Source organism: Lynx canadensis, chromosome C1 (genome assembly GCF_007474595.2).
Source record: "Lynx canadensis isolate LIC74 chromosome C1, mLynCan4.pri.v2, whole genome shotgun sequence".
Lineage (NCBI taxonomy): Eukaryota > Metazoa > Chordata > Mammalia > Carnivora > Felidae > Lynx > Lynx canadensis.
Window position 1 is genome coordinate 154,970,610 of NC_044310.1, and position 18,909 is coordinate 154,989,518.

Here is an 18,909-nt window from a genome sequence, read left to right on the forward strand (position 1 = left end):
AAACAAAACAACTTTGATATTTTAAAATCTTCAAAATTAAAATTTCTCTTAAAATTACATTTTAAAATCATGTCATTATAAAATATTTGAACCTTTTCATCCTTAGGAAAGTCATGGACATATAGCAATATTATAATGAGAAAAAGAAATACTACTAATAATATAATTAAAATAACAATGTTAAGAATGCTATATTATATGATCCTGGCCTAAATTAGTAGTTCCCAATAGGGCAATTCTTCCCTACACCTTCCCTCAGGTTGGATTGCCAGACTTAGCAAATAAAAAAATCACAACATTCAGTTAAATTTGAATTATTTTTAGTTGCCTGTGCACATTTTGGGATAAATAAAAAAAATGCGTGCAACACACCTATTCCAAAAATGTATTTATTGTTTATCTGAAATAAATGATCAGTATCTAAGTTATATACATCTTTCCTGAATATTTCCTTGATGATTTGGCTTTCATTAATAGTTACCTGTTTTGCAGAATTTGCTTACAAAATTCCTTGCAATTAAAGTCTATGTTCTATTTACATTGTAACCTATCTTTCATAGTAATCACATCAACTTAGCTCATTCTTTGAACATTCAGTAATGAGAAAAAATGTTCAACATTAGCTTTATGAGCTGGGATACTGAACACATATTGACATAAAGTCAATAATTCTAAGACATGCTATTTTTATGTGCTTCAAAAAGCATGTGTGCTTTATGTCAGTAAAGTTAACAACTCTATAAGACATGCTATATTTTGATACCCATAATACTAGCTTTCATGACATAACTTGCTTTTGTATTCTTTTTTTTTTTAATTTTAGAGAGAAAGAGTGCAAACAAGGGAGAGGGACAGAGAGACAGGGAGAATCTGAAGCAGGCTGCACGATCAGTGTTGAGTCTGTTGTGGGGCTCAGTCCCATGACCCTGGTATCATGATCTGAGCTGAAATGAAGAGTTGGACACTCAACCAACTGAGCTACCCATGCACCCCAATGCTTTTGTATTCTTGATGATCAGGTTGTATCTCTCAGACTTAACTTTTTTAAAATGGTGTCCACTGACAGAACTTTGCTATAAATTTTTATTCTCGTCTTGACTACACATGATAATTCTACTTATTCCTATTCTGTAAGATTATTTAGCAACATCCATATATAAGAATCAAATTCTTCAAAGGATGAAATCCATTACAAAATATAGTCATGACAATTGCCATTAAATTATTCTCTTCAAGATGGATTTTCCCCCCACTTATTCCTAAGTAATGTTGTCTCTTTTAACAAGAGCCTTGGCATTTAAGGGATAATATTTTCACTAATTTTCTCTTTTATACATTCAACAAGTTCTTTTAAGCAATAGAGTACTCAATAACATTTTCTACTCTTCTTTCAAATTGCATAATCTTATAGCTAAAGAGATCATGAAAACTATAAACAAGAAATAAGTAGGCTTCACTCAATGGGTTATTTCATTATTATTTTTTAAATATTTATTTATTTTTGAGAGAGAGAGAGAGCATGAGCACAAGCAGGGGAGGGGCAGAGAGAGAGGGGGACAGAAGATCTGAAGCCACTTCACTCAATGGATTATTTTATTATTATTTTAAAAAATATTTATTTATTTATTTTGAGGGGCATGGGGGGGTGGGGATCTTAAGTGGCTCTGCACTGGCAGCAGAGGGCCCAATGCAGGGCTCGAACTCATTAACTGAGTTAGATCATGACCTGAGCCTAAGTCGGATGGTTAACCAACTGAGCCATCCAGGTGCGCCTCAATGGATTACTTTAAAAGTCAGCAAGAGGGCGCCTGGGTGGCGCAGTCGGTTAAGCGTTCGACTTCAGCCAGGTCACGATCTCGCACTCCGTGAGTTCGAGCCCCGCGTCAGGCTCTGGGCTGATGGCTCAGAGCCTGGAGCCTGTTTCCGATTCTGTGTCTCCCTCTCTCTCTGCCCCTCCCCCGTTCATGCTCTGTCTCTCTCTGTCCCAAAAATAAATAAACGTTGAAAAAAAAATTTTAAAAGTCAGCAAGAGGGACACCTGGGTGGCTCGGTCAGCTAAGCGTCTGACTCTGGATTTCAGCTCAGCTCATGACCTCATGGTTGGTGAGCTCTAGCCCCACATGGGGCCCTACACTGACAGCACAGAGCGTCCTTGGGATTCTCTCTCACTCTTTCTGCCCTTCCCTTGCTTGCACATGCACACACGTGTGTGCTCTCTCTCTCTCAAAATAAACATTTAAAAATTTCTTTAATTCTTTAATTCAAACAGGATCAATGCTGAAATCAGAAAATAATTTTATGACAATTACTGCGAACATAAAGGACACCAGGTACTGCTCGTCATGTACAATATGACAGAACAGCCAACACCATCCAGAGACTCATTTGTACTTTGTTTCAACTTCAAATAAACACTGCACCTTTAGGCAAACATCCGCTAAATGTACATTTTTATTATCTCCACCAAAAGAAGTACAATTTTTATGATTACTCCTAATTCAATAAGAAGAAAGAGTACTTGCTGTGATACCTGGTGAGAAGAGTCTAGGGAGAGTCCTCTAGGGAGGATACTGGACATCCTACAGGAATACTTCCCACAACAAAGAATTATATGGCCCCAAATGTCCACCCTGCTGAGTCGAGAAACTTAGGCTTAGGTCACAATTTCATCTGGTGGCCTCTTTGATATAGCAGTGGCTATGGTTCTTAAAAACTTACTTTCTAATATCTAATTTGGCTCTAATTGCCACTTACATTGTAAACTCCCTGAGAGGATGGCTCCGTTTTTAGTTCTCTATCTTCTGAGGGGTGTTGTAGGCTGTCAATAAATCCACAAAGGCTAGTCACTGTTTTCAGTTACAATCATTCCATTGTCACTGGATTTTTAGTCCAAACTTTGGTACTCATATTAGACTACTCTCTGTAAAGAGTACCTGCACTAAGCTGTAGACCTTGAACATTGACTCCAATTCATTTGGGAAATATTGACTATTTCCATTTTTTTAAGGGAACAATGACCTAAAAAAAATAAAGTGGAGAGAAAGGAGATTGGAGAAGAAGGTAGATGCAATGACTAGGAATTGATTTAAGCAAGATGAACAAAACTGCATTTTACAAAGCTCACATTACCCACAGGGTAGAGGGTGGATTTACAGCTGAGAGGTCAGCTAGCAAGTGATTATGGTGTAGAGGTGTGGTCATATTTGAGAGATCATGAAAAGACAGAATTGACAGATGCATGTGGAACTCCAGGAGTGAGATGAGAAGCAAGGATTACTTTCAGCTATCTGAGTTAGTCAACCAAGTAAATGCTCCCATAATTCCATATAGAAGAAAAGCCAGGAGGATAAGGCTTGAACAAGGAAAGAAGATGATGGGTGAAGTACTTAGCCATGCTGTTCTGGAACTCATAACATGAGCCTGGGTTGGAAATAGTAACTTTGGAGTCACTAGAATTTACAGAACTATTTTGACCAGGAAAATTCCTACTCCGTAAAGGTTAAGAGTCTTTATGAGGCATGATACAACTACTTGCATAGAAGTATTTAAAAAGTATTTTGGAAACACAAGGACACAGAAGTGAGTTTGAAGTGGTATAGCAAGACCAGTCAGGTCAAGAAGAACATTGTAAGGCTGGACTGTACAAGCAGATTTGTAAGGCTGGACTGTACAAGCCAAGATACCTTCTTTTTAATCCTACCTCTAACACTTAGAAGCTATGTCTCCTTGGTCAAGTTACTTAACTGGGTATCTCAGTTTACTCATCTGCAAAATGACTATGAAAAGGACATTCGAGAATTAAATAAGTTAATAAATATAAACTTTTTAGAACAATACCTGAAACAGTAAGATCACAATAAATGCCTGTGATTATTGTAACAACAATTGTCATTATCAATCAGACAGGGGAAACAAAATGAACCAAGGCATTAATGCACCAAAATACCCAAAGCGAGTTAAAGAATGATAAGAGGCCTACGGAGGATGGCAGCACTCTACCTAAGGAGAGATGACATGAACTGGCACTTACTAGCACAGTAGTAGTGACAGGCATTCCCCTTCTAGAGGAGTCTTTTCATCAATTTTTACAGTTATCAGCGCAGCATTGTGGGTCCATATCAGAACTAGGAAACGAGGTTCACGTTAAGCAAGTGTGGGAATCACATCACTTAAAAGCTGCATGTTTCATGTAAGCCAGTCACTTGTAACAACTGCGCATGAAATGGCATGCCCACTTACATGAGTCACTGCATTAAGGGTGGTCCAAGGTAAGACAGTCTCATCAGGCATTTATAGGTCTTCCAGCTGAGATGGGCTCTACCAATCAGGGATCATTTTTCATCTTTTGTTCCGGTTCTCCTTACATTTAACTGATACTAGAGGTTGCTGTCACAACCCATCTAATGTACACATGTACGACAGCACTATCCTTACAGTATTTGTTGTCTCTTCCTCTCTGTGCAATATGCATTTATTTTTTAAATCTTTATTTTGAACAAGTGATTCATAATGCCCATGTGTCTTACTATGCAGATGTTTACCTTGGTCAATTGATTCAGTTGAATTTTGTCAAGTTTCTCCACTATCAGGTTACTCACTTTACCTTTGTTGTTGCTAAGTATCTTAGGAAAGATAGCTTAGACTATGGAAATCCTGTTTGTCTTCAAACATTTGCCCACTAATTTTAGTATCCCCCAGTGGATCTTGTTTGCAGTATTTATTACTGTGGTGTTTGCTGACTGGTGATCCTCTGTATCTCCAGAGTCTCTGTTAACATAAGCAGCATGACTTAGTGATATCATTCACACATTTTTATATGTTTCCAAGGAAACAGAACCAGAAAGTTAGCCAAAGGTTGAACTGTCAGGGAGAATGGGAAAGGGTACAGTTAACCTTTTAGCCACAGAGGCTGGAAGCTTCTTAGGCTACAGAGTGGGTTGTGAGACACAAATGCATGTAGAGGAGGAGAAAGGAAAAAAAATGGAGGAGAATAAGAAGCTTCTAAACTGGGTGCCAGAGTATTGCTGAGGATTGTTCAATATATTTTGCTGGAAAAAAATTCTTTTATGCCTTTAGTTTTTCTCTTTAGAAATCAGTGTCAATTCTTGAAGTCAAGTTGGGGTTGGATGTGTATCTTTTGGCCCATTTTTATTTCCCTGTCTCTCCCCTTGAACACTGTATTTACTCCTTCCTCCTCCAGCTAATGTGTTTACTAAGGACCCTGTTCTTTTCAGTGGAAGCACTCAACACACTTTGAATTATTTGCTTGATGTCTATCCTCTTGGCCACGTGGTCAACTCTGTGTGGGCAGTAACCAAGTTTATTTGTCCCCAGTATATAGCACAGTGCCTAGAACATAAATGTTGATATACATTAAATACTTACTAAACAAATGAAATAGAATGGTTAATTTCTATAGTATTACGTATATGCTACTCTAGGTACATCAAGTGTTCAATAGGCTACCATAAGCCAGTTGTGAAAATATTACTATTCCTTACAAGAAAATGTATTCTGAGTTCTTAATGAATGCCTTACAAATGAACTTCTACAATGCAACCCACTAGTGTGTTTCTAACAAGACTTTTCCTTTATATGAATAAAGTTAAAAACAGAAAAAGTGTCCCTCTGTAAAGTATCTTATTTTATCTGATTAACACACGTTAAAATATTAATATTCTAATATTCTTCTTTAAAAAGCATAGTGAAAAACACAGCATCACTTAGTTAATAAAGACCATCATAATATAGTAGGAAAAAGTACTATCAACTTTAAAAAATACCTATATTAATTTCCTGGCTCTTACTCTGGTCACTTATGAGACTGTGCACTGAGAACCCAGCTTATCCTAGCACCAGTTACCTCACTTGGAAAATATGAAATTTAAATGATGGTATTTAAGTTATTTTCCAGTCTAAAAAGTGTATTTAAATAGCTACGACTTTGTTTAGCATGTTTTGAATAAAAAGCACAATGTCAGTAAATGATTAATAAATCCTTCACTATTATTTGAAAAAATAAAAAATAAGCCCAAATTAGCCCATTACCTGGAACAAAAGAGGAAGGAAATACGTGTGCTCTAATATTAATCCCCACCTTTGAGAATCCTGGGGAATCTGCCCCCTTGAAAAACTACATTACCCAGTTTTCCTAACAGGTAGGGGTGGGACTAGTACAGATATGAGTACAGATATGAGAAATGTTTCATGGTACCTCCTTGCACATGCCTGGAAAGGGAGAAGTTGTGTCCTTCCTCCTTTCTGTTGCCTTGAATTTGAATATTAGCACTCCAATAATCAATCATCTTAGACTACAATGTGATCAGACTGGAAGTCAGGAGTAACAGAACAGAAACACACAAGGATCTGGGTATTCTCTACCAGTTCTGGAAGTCTACGTTGGGTTTCTATTGAGTGAAAGGATAAAATCTGGGAGTTTAAGCTACTATGTTCAGGTCTCTAGTATTAGCGGCTGAATCTAATTCCAAATGACACTAAAACAGTATCAAATAGCAATTAAATTAAGTAATATTAATTTGATTCATATTAAATTAAACTGAATAACTCAGTATATATAGTTATTCTTAGTAGGATCAAATACAACACTGACATATTTCGTACACTTTTGTTCTTTTATATATATCAAACTTTATTGAATTTTTCACAATTATTCCTAATTTTGAAAAATTATCTTAATTATCTTAATTAATTATCTTAATCAGTGCTTGATATGTTACCACACAGGTTGATTCTCTCAAGAAGCATAAATTTTATGAATTTCAGAAGGCTATAAAACAATCCCACCATTAAACAACCTTAGTACCATAATTAATATTTTTTTTCCAGAGAGAAATATAAAGCACTGAACAACTATATCTTAGGTACCATTCAAGAGAAGGTCCAGGCACAGCAAAATATCAGTTTTACTTATGAGAGAATCCCGTGGAATTCACCTGCAAATATAGATATAATATTTTAATAAGACTCCAACAATTATAGCATATATAGGCCTTTGTCAAAATGATCTGTATATAAATGACTATATTCCAGCAATTCTTCCTAATTCAAGTTTTCCAAGACCAACAGTGACTAAATTTAGGATAATTAAAAAGACCCTATATGATATATACTCTATATCATATATATCCTGTCTTGTGTGGGCTTTACTTGGGGCTTTACAGTTTTGGGGCCATGGCATTTTTAAGCCTGGGGCAATTAAAATTATGTATTGAGGACAGATGTTAATTGTTAGGTTTTCATTTGCAAACAACCCTTATGAACGAAGTGGAAACACTGGTTAAAATCCTACAGAAGTCCTTTTCATAATTTTTGACTGAGTCCCACAAAGCAAACTATATTTTACTTGTGGCTAAGTATACATATTCACTTATATTTGAAACAAAGTTTCACAAAAAAATATTTATTCTTACTATAATAGTGATGGTCTCTCTTCTAGTCTACCCCCACTAGCATGTGTGCATGTGTTAAAACTACATGCTACAATTCACTGAAGTCCCATTTAAAAATACTACTTTAGAGTGACTGGAGTTCAGAGAAAATCTAAGTCAGACCTCACAATTCAAAATTAAGGAAAGTGAAATGTCATGTAGAGGTTTCTTTGTCCAAGATGACAGAGCTGTGTACAGCAGAGCCAGGCCTAGGACTGAGGTCTGTTTATCCCCAGTATTCTAGGAAAACATAACATTAGGTGAGGGATATCTGTGTTTTTAAAAGTTCAAAATGCAGAAGTATATGGGTTAGAATATGTACCTGTCAAAGAGGTCTTGGCATCTGAATCACTGAGGTTTTTATTTATTCTTTATTTTGGGGGGCGCTTTTGAAAGTTTTTTTTTCAATGTATTTATTTTCAAGAGAGAGAGGGAGACAGAGCACAAGCAGGGGTTTGGGGCAGAGAGAGGGAGGCACAGAATCTAAAGCAAGCTTCAGGCTCTGAGCTGTCAGCACAGAGCCCGATGCGGGGCTTGAACTCACAAGCTGGGAGATCATGCCCTGAGCTGAAGTCGGACACTTAAGAGACTGAGCCACCCAGGTGCCCCAAGTTTTTTATTTTAATTCTAGTTAGCTAACAGACAGATTATATTAGTTTCAGGTGTATAATATAGTGATTCAACAATTCCTGAATAAGTTTTTAATTGATGATTCATTTGGCTTTTTTCGGCAGGCTTGAGTTTGGAAATTCAATCAGTGAGTAGTTTATCTGGTAAATTGCCCTTGTAATTAAATAAAACTATCCCCAGAAACTTAATTGAAGAATGTCTACCCATCAGTAACACCTAGAAGCTACATTTTGTTCGTTTGTTTATGTCACATTTCTGGCACCCTGCTCTTTGAAAATCAAATTTAAAATGACAGGTTGCTTTTAACTTCCTTAAAGGCATAAACAAGTAATTGCAAACTCCCTGGTATTGAATGTGTCACAGAAAAGGCTCATTTTGTAGGTAGTAATCTTTTATTGATAGCAACATAAATTGGGAATTTCTAAATTTATAATTTAGAGCTTATAGTAATTAGGGATTAATAAAAATCCAGAAATAGGTGAGGAGAAAGGCAAATTAAAGAAATGCTGTGGGAAGGAAATGCATTTTCTGAGAATTTTGTTGATATATAACAAATCTATAGGTTCTTGTACTTTTATAGGCCCTTGCCCCTAAGTGTAATGAATTTATGATGGCGAGGAAGCTTCTTAAATCTATTACCACTTAACCCAACAAGTCTCTATATTTAAATAAAAAAGAAATACATTAATATCAACAAAATTGAGTCCTTTGCATCTACATGTCTGCTCCATAAGTATTTGTTAATTAATTGCAAAGTAAAAAATTAATGTTACTATAAAAATTACCTTGAGAAAAATCAGCTGTTTAGTTAAATATCTTTTGTATTACAAAATGGTAAAAAAAATAAGTGAGAACCCTAGTGCAGAATACAAGTATATACAATAGTTTTTACAATGTTTCTTTTTGAAATAAGCCTACTGTCTAGAAGGGCAGCATATTATAGTTAAAAAGTCTAGGGGCGCCTGGGTGGCGCAGTCGGTTAAGCGTCCGACTTCAGCCAGGTCACGATCTCGCGGTCCGTGAGTTCGAGCCCCGCATCGGGCTCTGGGCTGATGGCTCAGAGCCTGGAGCCTGTTTCCGATTCTGTGTCTCCCTCTCTCTCTGCCCCTCCCCCGTTCATGCTCTGTCTCTCTCTGTCCCAAAAATAAATAAACGTTGAAAAAAAAAATTTAAAAAGTCTACTCTGTTGTTATAAAAGCATGTTGGCTTTACCACGACTGTGTGAAAAGCAAGTGATTTGTCCTCTCAGATACCTAGGAACCATACATGTTATTTCACTGGTGAGGAACCCACCTGGCTAATCTGTTGGGGAGAGGGCATGAGATAATTTAAGATGTATTAAGAAACGGGTTAGTTTTATTCTAATGCATCACAGCCAAGAAGATAGGAAGGAAGGGAGTAAGTGAGGGAGAGAGAGAGAAAAAGAGAGAGAGAGAAAGAGAGGAGAAAGAGGAAGGAAGGAAGGAAGGAAGGAAGGAAGGAAGGAAGGAAGGAAGGAAGGAAGGAAGGAAGGAAGGAAGAAGACAACTGGGTAACCTATCTCATTAATGAAATTGAGTGAAAACAAAACTCCCAAATAATACAAACTGGGAAGAATGTAATTTTAGAAATTTTATAATTTATATTGACTGCCTTTGACATTGGGGTTTCTTCTAAGCTACGAAATCGTAACATGGATATAGATCATTTAGAAGCAAACTACATGCACATTTTTACCGAACAGTGTATTCCTATCAACTCCACCACTACCTCTCACTGAGTTTTACTTTCTTTCAACCAGTTCTACTGATTCTTGCCTTTCTAATTTTATTTTATCAGGTTTCTAATGTTTTAGACTCAGGCCTCTAACCACATCACGAACTTCATTTCTTGATGCACAAATATATGCCAAAAATGTGGCCTCGTGTGCTTCCTCGGTATTTTATCTTATTTCTGTATTTCTTTGTATTTTTCACGACAAACATTAATATGTCAACATATTTTCTAAAGAACTTATTTCTTTGGGAGCCTTCTTAATTGATAGTACCTATTTAGTAAAAAAGTTGAAAATATATTTCACATTCATGACTAACATTTACATATGTAAAGATATGCTGAATTACAATAGTTTCACACTCTTCACAGCCCTTTCACACTTGGCAATGCTCTGAAATGTAAAATGCAAATATTCTTTTCCTTTTTTTTTTTTAATACAAATGGTTACATCAAGGTTTAGGGAGTTTGGTGTTTGCTTAGTCATGTTTAAGGCAGTACTGGAACTATGACTAGAAGTTTTGAGCTTTGAGTTCATTGCTTTCCACCACTTGTAAGATAGGTCATTTCGATAGTGGGTGATGAAGAATTCACAACAATAAGCCTAATATTTACTCTTTTTTAAAAAAGGGCACCAGTTTAGCTAATATGCCTAAATACATACATAAATCTCTTTAAGACTCTTATCAAGAGACACCGATAGGACTTCCTGGGAATGAACTAGGCAGATCAGTGAATAATAGATTCTTAGTTCACAGTTGCTGTGGGAAAAATGAAGGATCCAATTACAAAGTCTGAAAGGTTTCCTATAATTAGTGGCTATTATATTACTTTTGTTATGACATAATACAGAGCAAAGGAAAACTGGAAGAGGAACTGCTGTTTCATTTCTTCATTATTTTCCTAATTGCTTTTTTACTAACAGCCTACATTTTAAGGAAGCCAAGCTGTAATCATTTCATCCATTACATTAACCTGTCATTTTGTTCAGGAAATGTGAGGCAAGTTTGGGTCTTCACTTTAAGAATACTAGGAGATCCAAGCCTCCCCTTCATTGACTGTAAGCATACTTGCAGAACAGCGTGGTCAATACAGGGGAAATGTCTCAGACTTATATTTCTGTGTATATCATAAATATCTACCAAAGTAATAGTTAACTGAGTGATGACTGTATACACTTTCCAAACGTGTTTCATGATGTTTTTGACACTTGGAAAATTATGAGGTCTTATAAACAGAAAGAAACAAAAGCAAATAAACATATATAATAAATACATATGTATGGAATATATAATACTAGTAATACTTGAAAATAATGTAGAATTATTGGGTTATTTCAAGTTTGTGCAGGAAACACAAGTGATTTAGATCAGAGGTAGAACCAATCTATTCAATAAATACCTCTTAGAGGTGTTTATATTTGATCACTTTCTGAAATAATAAGCCAATAATGACCCCTACAACATGCCAACAATTAACTCCTTCAGTTACTGTTCCTGCCTTTCCTTAAAAGGGTGATAATTATAGGATGTTTTCTTTCTTTCTTTTTTTCATGTTTATTTATTTTGAGAGAGAGAGAGATGAGAGAGTACAAACAGGGGAGGGGCACAGAAGGAATCCCAAGCAGGTCCTGTGCTGTCAGTGCCGAGCCTGATGTGGGGCTCCATTTCACAAACCATGAGATCATGACCTGATCTGAAATCGAGTTGGACGCTTAACCGACCAAGCCACCCAGGTGCCCTCTAGGATCGTGTTTTCAATCCTTATCATAAGAGAATGTCCCAGACTCATTTTTACTAGGAAAATAATAACAATAATAATACATTGAGCATCTCCCAATGCATGAATTTATACTACTGCTACATTTTAAAGAATCTACATGTCAACTGTAAGACACTATATATACATCAAAAATATATATAAAATTGAAAATTGAAAGACAATGTTTAAAAAACCAAACTTTTCCAGCATCCTTCTTATGTGTGCCTATGCCACTTGGAGACCACAGATTATGGCTTCCACACGTCCAAATCCTAACCTATTTGACAGGTTCAGCTCAGGTCTGCCATTCACCACCCAGACTTCCTTGGAGTACTCTGGCAACCATGTCCTCATCAGTTCTTACCTTTGTATTACAAAAACACATTTTTCACATAGCATACATCTAGTTTTTAGCATTCTTTCAACATAAAGATTAATTGTAACATCTTCTGTTTAACGTCTTTCCAGGTGTTGTAAAATTCACTATATATTTGGCACAGATGAAAAGTCTTATTCATATGAAATAATTAGAAGACTGAACTTCTTGGTGGGGTGAAAAAGCACACAAAGTTTCTGTCATACCTATTGCTAGTTTTACAGGAGAAAATCACATATCTGGTACATCCCATTTAGAATTCTAACTGATGTTTTATTCTGAAAAGAAAACAAGTTAAGTCTTCACATATGTGAACACCAAGCTTTTAAAAAATATTACATACGCCAATATTTTGGAGAACTAGGAATGTTTGTGTTTCAAAAAAGAAGTCCCAACTGATGCAAAATACTTGCCAAATACCTTTGTTGTGAAAGAAAAATGGATAAATAAATCTTGCTTTCAAGAATTATTTTAGACATTTCAAAACCAGGCAAGAGGGAGCCTTTGGTTTGAGGAACATAGCATAGTATTAGGAACCGTGAGTCAGACAAAGCTGAGTTTAATCTCCAGCTCTCTCATATTCCGGCTGTATGTGATGGATACATGACTTTACTTTTCTCAGCCTCAGTTTCCTCTTCTAAGGAGCAGATGACAATAGGGCCCGTCCTCAGGTTATTGTGTGCGTTACAATAGAGAATGCATATAAGGCCATCTACTTTAGATAAATACTTTATAACACAAAGTGCTGAGAGGGGTGCTGAACACAAGAACGACTCAATGAATATTAAATCTCAAAATGCTAAGGGTCAGTTCTATGCTTGTGTGAGATAACTGGACAGGGTCAAGGGGGATTGTCTGAGAGCATGTCTTTCCATGGAGAAATGCTAAGTGTTCCTAAAGGAATCCAATCTGCTGCAGGAGCTAAGTAGCATCGTATTCGAATCAAGCAAACTAAACTGGCAAGGAAAACTGCTTAATTGAAAAATTATTAACCACATTCCATTACTTCGAATAAATGAAGCATCATTAAAATCTTATTTTGATATATTTTTAACTTTATAAAGCTTTTTAGTACCTATTATTTCATCTGAATCTGACAATGTTTTGCTGCTAAAAAAGATACCATTAACCATCACCTAGGAGTTAACATCAACGTGAAACATGAGAAACCACAAAGTAAAGCTTTTCGGTGAGAAGGCATCTTTTGAAACTAAAGATTTGTAATTTTTACACTAGCTTTGAATGGGGTTTTCCTAGTCATCTGTCATGAGAATCATTCAACCTTGCAAGAATGATGGGCTTGGCCAAAAGAAACTAGAGAATAAATTTTAAGAAGATATATTTAAGCAGTATAAACAATTATCATCAACAAAGAACACACTGCTATGTGTTAGGTCTTCTGTAAAAGACAAAACAAATTTTATGTTGCTATGATTTTTTTTTCCTCCACTGCACAAAACATCTGATTCATTTTGACAGTCTTTTAGTGATCCCTTTAATGTGTGTTTTATCAAAAGGCACCTAAAATTCTTTGTGCAGACAGGAAAAAATAGCCAAGCTAAGAAAGCCAGAGATGGAAATTTCTAGCACTGATGTCACAGATGTGACTTTAGATGAGAAAATCCAAAATGTGTGGGAGGAGAAGGTCACTAAACATAAAATTCTCTGCCTCTGATGTGAAGCAGGAGTGCAAGTAAGAAAACAGTTGAGTCATGTCCTTTGTTATCTTGGCAAGCGGCTTTTTCTCAAGGCACCAAAGGGAGCCTTGACCATGTTTCAGACCTCATAAAATTGATGAATTAGATTTGAGCTGATTGTATTGCAAATACACCCCCAATTACTCCAGGAGTTAAAATATCACAGCTGTCACGTAAAATGGGAATCCGGTGGCGTAATAGGGACTTCTGCTATCATCTGTATGGGAGAATAGCAGGCAAATCACTGCTTTATAATAAATATCGTGATTTAATGGTACTCAATGTTCTTTCACAGAATCTCTATTCTTAGGTTATCTTTAGGACATTTCATGACAAAATTGGTACTGAGTTGTGGTGTGCACCACTTAGAAAATTAGCCAGTGATAAGGGAGCTTATACAAAGCTGTAAAGGCCATCAGGAAAGAATAGGATATCTGAGAGTAGGTGGAGTTTGGTTATGCTATAGAAGAAAACTAATGTATATATATAAAGCAGTTAACTCTGTGTTCAGTGCTACGTTAGAAATGTAATCTCTTCAGCAACACTAAGAATGTTTTTTATCCTTATTTCAATTCATAGAGAATGAGAGATTTCATTTGATATACTAGAAAGGGGCAGAAGTAGGCATTAAACTCAGTTCTGCCTGTTTTAAATGTATTTACCACATTGAGGTAAGCAGGCTCTTGAAAAAGTGGGGAAAATAGGGAAAAGAGGATTATTGACTAACAGAGATTTAAGATTTAAGTTACAAGCAAACTCAATAGAAAGGCATTTCAAATCAATACAGGAATAAGAATAATTTTAAAAATATATGTTTGCCAGTAAGTCCCGTTGAAGATGAAGGTATTTGTTACTTTCCTTGTTTCTGAGCTCCCAGAGTGCTATGTTGCCATGATATCCTTGGTCATGTTTTCCCCAACTATCACTTCCTCCCAAAATAAAACTGGCAGTGCTTGGCCTGTATCTTTTTATTTTCACCACAAAAGGACATTTTCTAACGACGCAAGTCAAAAGGTACTAGGGGAAAAAAAAGACTGCTTAAACATAGGCATTATAAATTACACTTTCCAATATTTTCACTGAAAGAGAACTAGACTAGAATTCTCCCTGAATCTCAGAAATATTCTGCACTTAAAACAATGACCGTGGAACATGTGTTAAAGTTCTATGCCACTAGGTCTGCTAACTGGGATTAATAGGCTGCAGACCTCTTGTCATCTGCCTGGAAACCACCAAGATGGAGAATTCTGTACTGAAATACCAATAAGGAGTGCCTCATCCTCTTGCTTCTCTGATCCTCTTGATCAACCTGTGTTCCTGTGAGAGGTAATTTGACTTGCCACTTGGAAACAAGGAAAGATGGTTCAGTGATGCCCTAACACTTGCCCCTTCTTTTCTGCCTTAGTCAATTTCTCACAAAGGCCATGGGCTTGCTCAGGGAATGTAAAAATGGAACAGATCATCATGAAAATCTTCTCATAATTTAGCTCTAACCTTAATTCCAAAATTTAATACCAAAGACCATGAACCTTTTCTCTTTTTTTCCCAAATGAGTCTACCATGACTTGGCATTTCTAAAATATCATTTCAGTCTTGCCTCAGGAAAACTGAACACAAACTGAACACCGATTATTCATTTCAACAAAGTAAGAGAATCTACTAAGGTTCTTAATGTTTTTAAAACAATGCAACATTGTACAATAGAAAATGTATCAGACGTTTTAATTTATACAATGTTTGAGCCATGCCTAGGACACAGAGCCAGGCCTCTAGGGGCATTTCTCCTAATGAATGAGAGGTGCTCTGCCAACTGTTTGTGAAAGATGTGGTTCAGCTGCTACCTTGACAACAAAAAGCGAGCACATTAGTGACCTGAGGGACTTCAGAGATACCTGCTATTGTTTGACACCAAAAGGAATTGGAAACTTACTAAACATAGAGCAGGTGCAGAGAAAACTATCATTGTTCCGTCTCTACATCATGGGTTCAGGTAGGAATCGAGCTCATTGAAAAGGGTCTATAATATATAAAAGTGCATAATAAAGTACACGACTTCTAATAGTAGGTGGAAAAGCCAGGAGAGGAAAGACTAAGAAAGACAACAAAAACATAGAAAAACAGACATCTGCACAGTAGTGTTGAGACAATCATTCAAATCACTTGATCCTCAGGCTGTACAGAATTCAGTTTGCTTGCAAAGCTGGATATTTCAAATAAAAAAAGAATGGGGTATTGGGACTGGGACTAAGTTACCCATGTGCCTGCCACATTTCCCACATCACTTTGATGATATCTGACTGGTCTACTTTTCTAAAAGTTTTCATGTATTATGGTGACCCTGAATTAATAAGAATGGTCTTTACAGAACACAAGCAGTATCAGAACTGCGAATCTGTCTGAAATATTGAGGCACCGTGCTGCCACTCTCTCTCTTTCCATCTCCCTTGCCCACTCCCCTCACCCACCCTTCCTTCTCCTCTATGAGATCTTGTATTTTTAGAATATTCTGTTGTTTCCACTTATATCTTCTGAATCAAAATAAAATATTTTCATCATGTCAACTAACTACTTAGGAATACGGATGAAAATAATGTCACAACATTGTCCAAGGTCCAGGAGGTTCATGAATCACTGCTCTTAGAAAGCCTCTGACACCCAGCACCCAGGGGATTTTTTTTTTTTTTTCAGGCAAGCAGTCAGACTGGGAGATTAGTGTTTCTAGTGGGTGACATATCTCATGTACAAGTTGTGTTTGTTTTCCTGGCTTAGTAAAGTGCTATTTAAGTGGACCCCCGATTGAGGTGAAAAGCCTTGAGTTCTATGCTATTCAGAATGTCTCTCAACTAAGTGCTTCATAATTAACTAATTAATGTTCAACACACCTGCAGCACTTTTAGTACTATTCCATCATTCTTCCGGAATTATAAACACATTAAGCCTTTATGTGAAGTAATCAATAAATGACAACACTGAAAATAAATCCAGGAATCAGTGTCTAAAGTACCTGGAATTGACTGGCGGTAGACTATCCTCCCCTAACCCAATGCATATGGAATTCATGTCCCAGAATTTAAGGGGTCTAGTATATTCTGATCTTGAGCATATGTCATGGGGCCATAAGGACACAGAAAAGGATGAACATTTAAGAAAAACATAAGATAGGGTCACTAGGTAAAATACATTACGCCTAGTTGAATTTGAATTTCAGATAAGCCCAGAACCTATATAAAGAAATTGGCAAATTTTCTTGAGCATGTTCCAGAAGGATGGAGCCTTTTCCTACAACAATATGGTAGGAGACCCAAATCAGGTGCATGTTCAGGGACAACATGTGGGAAAGATACCGCCTGTTTCACAGCTGACTGCCTGCAACTCCCAGACAGGATACCAGGCAGCAGTCAACTCATGAGTCAATAAAAATGAGCTAATATACTACCTTTGTACATGTGTAATTGTTCATTATTATATAGATGGTTTTCTACAAAGGAAGAATGGAAAGGTTTTCCACTGTAAACATTACAAATAATACATAAATAAACAAATAAACAAATAAAAATAAACTATTTTCCAGCCTAGATATGTCATTTAAGTTCAGCAAACTCATACTAATTTTCCATGTACTCTTTATTGCCCTGCTCATTTATTTTTTTTTTTTTTTTTTTAAATTTTTTTTTTCAACGTTTATTTATTTTTAGGACAGAGAGAAACAGAGCATGAACGGGGGAGGGGCAGAGAGAGAGGGAGACACAGAATGGGAAACAGGCTCCAGGCTCTGAGCCATCAGCCCAGAGCCCGACGCGGGGCTCGAACTCCCGGACCGCGAGATCGTGACCTGGCTGAAGTCGGACGCTTAACCGACTGCGCCACCCAGGCGCCCCTGCCCTGCTCATTTAGATGATACTACTAATCAGTATCCAGTTCTAGAAATGACTACATTTACTATCTTGCGACTCAAATACAGTCTTAACAACTAATTAACAAGTCCTACTGATTATTCTTTCTAAATCATCCCTATACTCATTCCCTTTTACATCCGCACAGCTTTTCTCCTTTCTTTACCTCTTATCTGAATTATCACAATAGTCTCCTCATTTCTAGGTTTAGTTTCTTTTCTTCCTCTATATTCATCAGAGTGGCAAACAGAAACTGATCACATCACTTCTCTATTTAAAAGTCATCAATGGCTCCCCCCAGGGTTTATGAGATTAACCCACAAGAACCTTTTCTACATGATCTCAGCCTCAGTCCCTGAAATTCACCCCTACCCACCTATCCAAAACTCTGGCTTCTTCAAGATCCTGTCTAAGGAGCGCTTTCCTAAATCTCCAAAGTAGCTACTCTCATCATGATCTGAATCTTATTCATCTTTCTACTCTCGATATTTAGCCCAATGGGGCACATACTGGGTAGTCGATAACTATTGATTCAATGGTTACACACTCTTTTCTCTTTTCCTTACTTCAGAAAAAAGAGAACAGAAGAGGTGAGAAAAAGCTCAAAACTGAAGTCCTCAATGAAATTAGAAAGTCACAAAGTTATATAATGTGCTCTCCACTTCTCTCTTATATTTATTATTATTCTCTATGCAATTAATTTTATTTCAATTTCTACACTGAACCAGATGTTTCGCTTATTGACTGACAACTTTCTCCTCATCTTACAATTTAGGAATAGTAAACATTCTCAATGGTCAGAGAAGTTAAAATATTGTCAATTCTGTAAGTGCCTGGGTGGCTCCATCAGTTAAGCATCCGACTCTTGATTTCGACTCAGGTCATCATCTCAGAGTTTGTGAGATTGAGCCTGGTATGGGGCTCTGCTCTGACAATGTGGAGCCTACTTAGGATCCCCTCTCTCCCTCTCTCTCTCTCTCTCTCTCCCTTCTCTCTGTCCCTCCCCTGTTAGTGTTCTCTCTCTCTCTCTCTCTCCCTCTCTCTCTGCCCCTCCCCAGTGCTCTTTCTCTCTTTCTCAAAATAAATATTCAAAAAAAAAATACTGTCCATTCTGCAAATTAGAATAGCACTGTAAGTAGATATTGGCAGTAATGTACTATAGGAACCTAGAGAAACCATATCTAAAAAATGTTTCAAATGACCATGTTAGGTCTGCTATATTTTCAGTTCAGAGCCTTTCTAGCTGTTGGTTCACGGACTTGACTCTAACTCGCTGTACTATAGCTAAACCATCTCTAGATACCAAAAACATTTATAAAGTGAATAGTTTCGACGAGGATATCTCTGTAAAT